This window comes from Schistocerca americana, chromosome 7 (genome assembly GCF_021461395.2).
Source record: "Schistocerca americana isolate TAMUIC-IGC-003095 chromosome 7, iqSchAmer2.1, whole genome shotgun sequence".
Taxonomy (NCBI): domain Eukaryota; kingdom Metazoa; phylum Arthropoda; class Insecta; order Orthoptera; family Acrididae; genus Schistocerca; species Schistocerca americana.
The window spans coordinates 216082247-216092667 of NC_060125.1; the positions used below are offsets into that span (position 1 = coordinate 216082247).

General features: G+C 39.3%; 1 non-coding gene across 1 annotated transcript; it reads left to right on the forward strand.

Moving 5' to 3' along the window:
* The first annotated feature begins 3850 nt into the window (after positions 1-3850).
* Trnat-ugu lies at positions 3851-3925 on the forward strand. Its single transcript has one exon. It is a non-coding gene; the product is annotated as a tRNA-Thr (tRNA).
* Positions 3926-10421: the final 6496 nt, after the last annotated feature.

A 10421-nucleotide genomic window follows, 5' to 3' on the forward strand; every position in this document is an offset into this window, starting at 1 on the left:
AAATTTCGACATACAGCAGGTTAAGTGAAAATCGTACTTGGTACAAACAAGAGTAATTGAGGACTCCTAAGAGTAACTGACGACCACCAAAGTTTAAGGAAGTAACAACTGTTTCATTTAGATGTTGCAAGGTGACGGCAAGCAGCAAAGGGCAACTGGTCAGCTCTGGATGGTAAGGACATGGGACGACCCATCCTTGTCAAACAGCTGATCCCGTGGATGTGAGCTGCATACTGGGTCTGGTGCTACCCTCCCCCTCCCTCCAAGCGACAGTGGCGGCGGCTGAAGGGCGACAATGGCCTAGGTGTCTCGTGCTGATGCACGGCCCCAAGTTACGGCATGCAGTGCAGCTACCTATGGCAAGGTCACGGCCGGTGAGAGTGACTAAACTCTTTCCACTACAAAGGAGGCCCTTGTTGTTATTACTACGAGACATCTTGTCGGATGAAGATACCAATGTCACTCCACCAGGATACAGGAGGCGGCAACATTGGCAGTGGCTATTAGCACTACTGAAAATGTTAGTTGGTGACGGTTAACACTTCCACTTTTGCTAAAGTCAAGGGATAAAGTACAAACTACTAAGGGCTGCTAGCCTCATTAGTAACCCTTGTTGGATGCATGAACATGGAGTATAGGGAGAACGTGCTGTAGAACTTTCAAGGCAAAGACAGTGGACTTTGAATTTAGAAAGAGGGGACAGTTAAATAAACCGATATTTGAGTAAAATGTGTGTGTATTCATGATGAACTTACGTTTTGATAATCCATGACAGTGAAGGGTAGGCACAGACAGCTGTGCCAGACAAAAAAAACTGTTCATCACAGAACTTATGCCCGTGAGCCAAGGCAAATTCCTGTTTAAAGAATTCAGAAGTAGACAGAGGACAGTAAAATAGGTCGACAACTTAAGGATGCGTACGTGCAGTGCAGTTGTTCAACTTACGGTTTTATTTGGATCACTGGAGCTGATGTACCATTAGTCCAGCCCATTCCACTCGTTGAGTTGCTCTAAAGCTAATACAAAAGGGCAACTGGTTTATGGTAGTGTGTTGACTGCAAATGGACAACTAGTTTGCTACCATAGTTTTGCAGAAAGTAATTGTCTATGGAACAATAAATTAAAGGAGACAGCATGAGCTAGACAGTCGACAGAGTGCAATAGGCTACCTCCAAGTTCCTTTTGAAGAAATCCCTCCCCGACGATTACCCTAGATGGTGTGTGTGTGTGACTTCATAGTGCCATGAGACTACTCAAACGTATGACATGCCAAACAATAACTGAACTAGTGTGAGGGCTGGTCCTTTGAAAATGTTCTTGGGGACTTTCGTCTAGATATTCTAATATTAATGTCCTGTTTTTTTTTTTGGTCATCAGTCTACCAACTGGTTTGATGCGGCCCGCCACGAATTCCTTTCCTGTGCTAACCTCTTCATCTCAGAGTAGCACTTGCAACCTACGTCCTCTATTATTTGCTTGACGTATTCCAATCTCTGTCTTCCTCTACAGTTTTTGCCCTCTACAGCTCCCTCTAGTATCATGGAAGTCATTCCCTCATGTCTTAGCAGATGTCCTATCATCCTGTCCCTTCTCCTTATTAGTGTTTTCCACATATTCCTTTGCTCTCCGATTCTGCGTAGAACTTCCTCATTCCTTACCTTATCAGTCCACCTAATTTTCAACATTCATCTATAGCACCACATCTCAAATGCTTCGATTCTCTTCTCTTCCGATTTTCCCACAGTCCATGTTTCACTACCATACAATTCTGGACTCCAGACGTACATCCTCAGAAATTTCTTCCTCAAATTAAGGCCAGTATTTGATATTAGTTGACTTCTCTTGGCCAGAAATGCCTTTTTTGCCATAGCGAATCTGCTTTTGATGTCCTCCTTGCTCCGTCCATCATTGGTTATTTTGCTGCCTACGTAGCAGAATTCCTTAACTTCATTGACTTTGTGACCATCAATCCTGATGTTATGTTTCTCGCTGTTCTCATTTCTACTACTTCTCATTACCTTCATCTTTCTCCTATTTACTCTCAAACCATACTGTGTACTCATTAGACTGTTCATTCCATTCAGCAGATCATTTAATTCTTCTTCACTTTCACTCAGGATAGCAATGTCATCAGCGAATCGTATCATTGATATCCTTTCACCTTGTATTTTAATTCCACTCCTGAACCTTCCTTTTATTTCCATCATTGCTCCCTCGATGTACAGATTGAAGAGTATGGGCGAAAGGCTACAGGCTTGTCTTACACCCTTCTTAATGCGAGCACTTCGTTCTTGACCATCCACTCTTATTATTCCCTCTTGGTTGTTGTACATATTGTATATGACCCGTCTCTCCCCATAGTTTACCCCTACTTTTTTCAGAATCTCGAACAGCTTGCACCATTTTATATTGTCGAACGCTTTTTCCAGGTCGACAAATCCTATGAAAGTGTCCTGATTTTTCTTTAGCCTCGCTTCCATTATTAGCTGTAACGTCAGAATTGCCTCTCTGATCCCTTTACTTTTCCTAAAGCCAAACTGATCGTCACCTAGCGCATTCTCAATTTTCTTTTCCATTCTTCTGTATATTATTCTTGTAAGCAGCTTCGATGCATGAGCTGTTAAGCTGATAGTGGGATAATTCTCGCACTTGTCAGCTCTTGCCGTCTTCGGAATTGTGTGGATGATGCTTTTCCGAAAATCAGATGGTATATCGCCAGACTCATATATTCTACACACCAACGTGAATAGTCGTTTTGTTCCCACTTCCCCCAATGATTTTAGAAATTCTGATGGAATGTTATCTTTATGACTTAGTTAAATATGTGGAGGATATGAAATGTTGTTTGTCTTAGGTTAGTAATTTTATTTATTTCCTTTCCTAGGTGAATTGTTTTCTGTCATTGATCAGCCTGAAAATGGGGCAGTGAGATGATTAAAAGTTTGCTGGCTCAAGGCAAACTGTTGTCTAATATCTCAATCAGAAAGTAGATCGACGGTGTTTCCCTCATTCCTGTCTGACCAGACCTACATTTGTGGATTAACAAGAGGCCCTGAGTCTGAAAATAGTGGATATAACGTAGTCAAGTGTTATCTGATTATAACGTTTAAAAAGAGTCCCACTCTGTGAGTTAACTAGACAAAGGTAGGTCATTACATTGGTTTCATGAGACATACATAACTTGATTGCTAGTTGGTGAAGAACAAATTAGATAAAATTAAATGTGTCAAAATACAAAGTTGCTCTTCTATGAAATTTGCGACCTACATAATGTGCTGCTATATAATTTTGTTCTAGTTTGATTTGAGATTTAGAGTTAATCAAAGATTAATTATTGAGAGTCCCATTCTGGACATAACGTAGTCAAGTGTTATCTGATCATAACGTTTAAAAAGAGTCCCACTCTGTGAGTTAACTAGATAAAGGTAGGTCATTACATTGGTTTCATGAGACATACATAACTTGATTGCTAATTGGTGAAGAACAAATTAGATAAAATTTAATGTGTCAAAATACAAAGTTGCTCTTCTATGAAATTTGCGACCTACCTAATGTGCTACTATATAATTTTGTTCTAGTTTGATTTGACATTTAGAGTTAATCAAAGATTAATTATTGAGAGTCCCATTCTGGAATAACGTAGTCAAGTGTTATCTGATCATAACGTTTCAAAAGAGTCCCACTCTGTGAGTTAACTAGATAAAGGTAGGTCATTACATTGGTTTCATGAGACATGCATGGGCAAACATCTATTAGGCGCACTACGAATGTAGTGTTGTGGACATGTTGGGAATGTGGATCTCACGGGGAGCGTGCAAGGGTAAGTCCCTGCAGACGCACTATCCTCTGTGCCCGCGGTGGCTCAGATGGATAGAGCGTCTGCCATGTAAGCAGGAGATCCCGGGTTCGAGTCCCAGTCGGGGCACACATTTTCAACATGTCCCCAATGAAGTGTATCAACGCCTGCTTGCAGCTAGGGTGTCTATTTAATTATCATTTCATTCCTAGCAAAGCTGCATGGTCATCCACGGTAACTGTTCTTTCGGGAACAGATACTACCATCATATATATAGTTAGACATACATAACTTGATTGCTAGTTGGTGAAGAACAAATTAGGTAAAATTCAATGTGTCAAAATACAAAGTTGCTCCTCTATGAAATTTGCGACCTACCTAATGTGCTACTATATAATTTTGTTCTAGTTTGATTTGAGATTTGGAGTTAACCAAAGATTAATTTTTGAGAGTCCCATTCTGAGTAAATAGTGTCAAGTAGGATCTGTTTCAAATAAGTCATTTCTTTATCAGAGTTTCTGATTGGTGACTAGAGAATATTCATAACAGTAAAAGTTTTATGGAGCTATTGAAGGCCTGGTGTTTAGTATTATTAATTATATTGAATGTTTACTTATTTTCCAATGTTTTGCACAATTGATGAATAGGTAATGGACATATCAGAAAATATTTTGTAGCTATTATAGGCTGAGTGTTTTTTCAATTCCTTGCATAGAATGTATTGTGTATTGTTGAGATACACTAACAGTCACCCTTGTTATCAGTATTTGATTATTATGTCATGGGATAATTACTTAATGAGTACCAACCTGTATTGGATATAAGTGCTTTAATTGATTAAGTTGATTTCATTTATAGAATTTTTTGTAATATTATGAATATGCTTACATGAGTTCCAACCTGTGGTGGATCTAAGTGTGATTAATTAAGGTGATTTCATTTACACAATTTTTGTGATTTTATGAATATTTGTGGGAACTTTTTGTCCCGTTCCATATTTTTTCCAATAATTTCTGGTACAGGAGAACTATAGCCAGAGTGTTTTGACTCTCCAGAAGTAAATTCTGATTAGTTAAGCTAAGGGTCATTGAACATTATTTTAAGGTCACACTGCTTAGTCATTACTGTTTCATGAGAGATGATAAGTTAATTATCTTTTGTTTTTAATTAATTCTAACCTTTTGAATGTAATAATAACTGAACATCTAAATTCTGTGATAGCATGCATATTCAATCAAAGTCCTATGTGTGTAATGACCTTCATAGCGCATGTATATATAATTAATTATTACTTAAGTTCAAATTCAGCCTAACATAATCAGTATTAAAACTATTGTCCACTTTAGGACTGGTAACCATGTTACATCACTTAATAAATAGCTTACCACTGAAGTGTAGTTTCATAACTAGAAATAAATTCAGTTAACTACTAAAAATCATGTGAGACCTGAATTTCCCCCAGGATGTACAATGTTTGGATAACTTATGAGAATGCAGCCAGTTGACATAATCGAGAACCATTGATATTTCTACAGATGCATCCCTGTCATTTTCATGGCAAAAGTGCAGAAAATAAGAGCTGTGCAAGGGAATTTAAAATCTCAGTTTCCAGAGCAGTTCCGGAAAGATAACACACACACACACACACACACACACACACACACACACACACACACACACACACACACACACACACACACACACAAAACCACTGCAACCACTAGCACCACTACACAGGCAAATATGAATGATGCCAGAAATTAGCGATAGTGGAAATTATTAAACAATAGGTAATTTGGCATAAACTCTGTCCCTATATTTATTTGACAAGGCAGGCAGCAGGATTCCACACAGAATTTAAGCAAAAACTTCCATCCTTATTTGCATGGTTACTCGCTAATCTAATCTCAACTGTTCCTTTAGTAACACTATCTCTATAGCTGGTGGTGCCTGCCAGAAACTCAATATTTTTATATTCCATAGGATGATCGGTGTCATGACCGTGTTCTGCAATAGCATCTCTGCTTGGATGTCACAAGCATTTGTGATTGTTATGCTCAGTACACCGGCCCTCCACATCCTGACAGTCCAACTATTATATCACATACCATAACTGCAAGGAATACAATAGGCATTTGCCTTATACAAACCAAACAAACAACATCCAAACGTACCTTGAAGGCCCAATGACTGGTCGCAGTGTCATCCACAACCGTTAGGAGTCACTGGATGTGGATACAGAGGGGCATGTAGTCAGCTAATCTCTCCCCTGGCCATTGCCAGTTTTCATGATCAGTGCCATTACTTCTCAATCAAGTAGCTCCTAAATTGGCCTCACAAGGGCTGAGTGTGTCCCACTTCTCAGCGCCACTTGGCAGACTTAGACAGTGATCCATCCAAGTGCTAGCCAAACCCAACAGAGCTTAACTTCGGTGATATGATGGGAACCAGTGTTACCCCTGCGGCAAGGCTGTCGACATTTACGCAAACCAAGATCATCCTTAACAGAACCTAAAAGGACCCTAATCTTAGATGGAACTCGGTAAACATATTTCTTATCGTTTTCCGCTAAATCAGAGCAATTTTGTTGGAGATGCTCCAAAGCACAAAGGCCTTAGATCTTGGCGCCAACTCGGTGGTTTCATCACTAATCAGGTGCGTGGTTGGTCGACATTGCAACACAGGTCTGGTCTGTCAATCACTTCATCCATTCTGATGAAAGGTGACATCAAGATGGGTTAAACCAGCTGACAAACCCTCAGTGTCTCAAATGACATAAGCCCTGTGAACCAGGGTACGAAGTACCCCTTCACACTGAGCCACATGCAGACAGCTATCAGCCAGTAGATAGAAGTCAGTGAGATTAGGCTTCCTATAAACAGCATGTCCCAACATACCATCAACTTTCCTCCTAACCAACAAATCAAGGAAGGGAATTCAGCCTTTCTTTTCCACCATTATGAAACGAATCTTTGGGTAGATTGAATTCAGGTGTTCTAAAAAGTCGTTCGAATTCTCGCCAAACAACAAAAGTATCGTCAACACATATGAAAAAAAAACATGCAGGACTCCCAGGTATGTCTCTCGAAGTCTTCCATAAACAAATTCGCAATAATAGCTTACTTTGGGCTTCCCATTCCACGTCCATCTGTCTGCTCATAGTACTGCTCATTGAATAAAAATTGGGTGGACGTCAACACTTATCCAAATAGGTTTGTCAGTTCAACACTTTTCTTGGGAGGCTGTTAGTATACCTTCTTGTTGCAGTAGACTATCAAGAGTCTTGATACTTATTGTCCTGTTCCCCTTAGGTTGTTTATTTATTTATTGTTCCGTGGGACCACATTAAGGAGAAGTCTCCATGGTCATGGAACGAGTCAATACATGAAATTATAACACGATATTAGAAACAGATAAAATGAAATAAAAAAAGAAACATATTCAGGTGACAAGTCGTAAGTTGAAACAAAGAAAATCAACAATGTTACACTGGAATTTGCGTAATTTCTTAGCTCTTCCAGGAGCTCCTCGACAGAATAGAATTCGTGAGCCATGAGTAAACTCTTCAGTTTAGACTTAAAAGAGATTGGGCTACTGCTAAGATTTTTGAATTCTTGTGGTAGCTTATTGAAAATGGATGCAGCAGAATACTGCACTCCTTTCAGTACAAGAGTCAAGGAAGTGCATTCCACAGCAGATTGGATTTCTGCGTAGTATTAACTGAGTGAAAGCTACTAACTCTTGGGAATAGGCTAATATTGCTAACAACAAACGACATTAAAGAAAATATATACTGTGAGGGCAATGTCAGAATTCCCAGACTATTGAACAGGGGTCGACAAGAGGCTCTCGAACTTACACCACATATAGCTCGAACAGCCCGTTTTTGAGCCAAAAATACCCTTTTTGAATCAGAAGAAATACCCCAAAAAATAATACCATACGACATAAGCATATGAAAATATACGAAGTAGACTACTTTTCGTGTTGAAGTGTCACTTATTTCAGATACTGTTCTAATGGTAAATAAAGCAGTATTTAGTTTCTGAACAAGATCCTGGATATGGGCTTTCCACAACAGCTTACTATCTATCCAAACGCCTAGAAACTTGAACTGTTCCGTCTCGCTTATAATATGCCCATTCTGTCTGATCAAAATATCGGTTCTTGTTGAATTGTGAGTCAGAAACTGTAAAAACTGAGTCTTACTGTGATGTAGCATCAAATTATTTTCCACAAGCCACGAACTTATCTCATGAACTTCACTATCAAGCTGCTGTCATCAGCAAACAGAAATATTTTTGAATTACCTGTAATACTAGAAGGCATATCATTTATATAAATAAGAAACAGCAGTGGCCCCAGCACCGACCCTTGGGGAATGCCCCACTTAACAGTGCCCCATTGGGACTGAACATCACTACCACTCTCAATATTGCGGAGAATTACCTTCTGCTTTCTGTTCTTAAAGTAAGAGGCGAACCAATTGTAAGCTACTCCCCTTACTCCATAATGGTCCAACTTCTGCAGTAATATTTTGTGGTCAACACAGTCAAAAGCCGTCGTTAAGTCAAAGAAAACACCTAGCGTTCGCAACCTCACAGAGAAAACAGAATATAGTATTTTCAGTTGTTAAACCATTTCTAAAACCAAACTGAACATTTGACAGCAAATTATGTGAATTTAAATGCTCCAGTAACCTTGTATATACAACCTTCTCGATAACTTTATCAAACACCGATGGCATAGAAATAGGTCTATAATTGTCAACATTATCCCTGTCTCCCTTTTTATAAAGTGGCTTCACAACTGAGTACTTTAATCGGTCAGGAAACCGACCACTCCTAAAGGAAAAGTTACAGATATGGCTAAGTACTGGGCTAACATAAATAGAACAATACTTCAGTATTCTGCTAGATACCCCGTCATATCCATGAGAGTTCTTGGTCTTTAGTGATTTAATTATTAACTCAATCTCCCTCTTGTCAATATCATGGAGGAGCATTTCAGGTAACAGTCTCGGGACACTTTTTTCCAAGTGTCCCTGTTGGGACTAGGTTTCTATTTAGTTCACCTGCTATATTCAGAAAGTGATTATTAAATACTGTACATATATGCGACTTATCAGTAACATGGACATTCCCACTACGCACTGATTCTATATCCTCGACCTGTCTCTGCAGACCAGCCACTTCCTTTACGACTGACCGTATGGTTTTAATTTTATCCTGAGACTTAGCTATTCTATCTGCATACCACATACTTTTCGCCTTCCTAATAACATTTTTAAGCTCCTTACAATACTGTTTGTAATGGACTGCTGCATTTAGATTTTGACTGTTTCTAACGTTTTGATATAATTGCCACTTTGTTCTACAAGATATTCTTATCCCTCTAGTCAGCCACCTAGGCTGCCTGTTTGTGCTAGTACGCTGTTTTGAACGTTCTAACGGAAAGCAACTTTCAAAGAGCACGAGAAAAGTCTTGAGAAAAGCAATATATTTATCATCTACTGTATCAGCGCTATAAACATCTTGCCACTCTTGTTCCTTGATAAGGTTTACAAAGGTCTCTACAGCAACTGGATCACCTTTCCTAAACAGCTGATGACTATATTTAACACGTGTTGCAGCACAAAAATCTTTTAGAGTTAAAATTTGTGCATCATGATCTGAAAGGCCATTCACATTTTTGCTAACAGAATGCCCTTCTAGTAATGAGGAATGAACAAAAATGTTGTCTATGGTTGTTCTACTGTTCCCCTGCACTCTCGTTGGAAAGAATACGGTTTGCATAAGATTATATGAATTAAAGAGGTCTACAAGCATCCTCTTCCTTGCACAATCACTTATACAATTAATATTGAAGTCACCACATATAACTAACTTTTTGTATTTCCTATAAAGTGAACCAAGAACCTCCTCTAGCTTTAGCAAAAATGTTGTGAAATCGGAGTCTGGGGATCTATAAATAACAACAGTTAGAAGTTTAGCTCTGTTAAATTTAACCACAGCTGCACAACATTCAAACACCTTTTCAGTACAGTACTTTGAAACATTGATTGACTCAAATGGGATGCCGATTTTCACATACATGGCTACTCCCCCACACCGCAAAGAGCTCCTAGAAAATCTGCCAGCCAACCTGTATCCTGGCAAAGGAAGCCTCTGAATTATTTCCTTATTTAAGAAGTGTTCAGATATACCAATAATTTCAGAGTCAACATCTATAAGCAGTTCACTAACTTTACCTCTAATACCCTGTATATTTTGATGAAATATACCAATTCCCTCATTACTCGGATACCTGAGCTTTGTCAAAAGTGGTTCCTTTGTTAGAGAGACTTCCCTTAAGCAGGAATACCTATCAGCTGACTTCAATCTAAAAAAGGTGCAGCTCTAACACCCTCTACTGCAGGAATTTTTCCATGAGTGATCCCACCAACCCTACCTACGCTGTCACCTATAAGCTTTGCCAACCTCCCCTTCCCATACCTGTTGAGGTGCAGGACATGTCTAGTGCAACCCGTCCTGCTGACAGACTCCACCGACACCACCGAAATGTGACCCATGCTTTCTGTCATCAGCGCACCCCCAAAGTCTCATGTTATTACGCCTGACGGCTG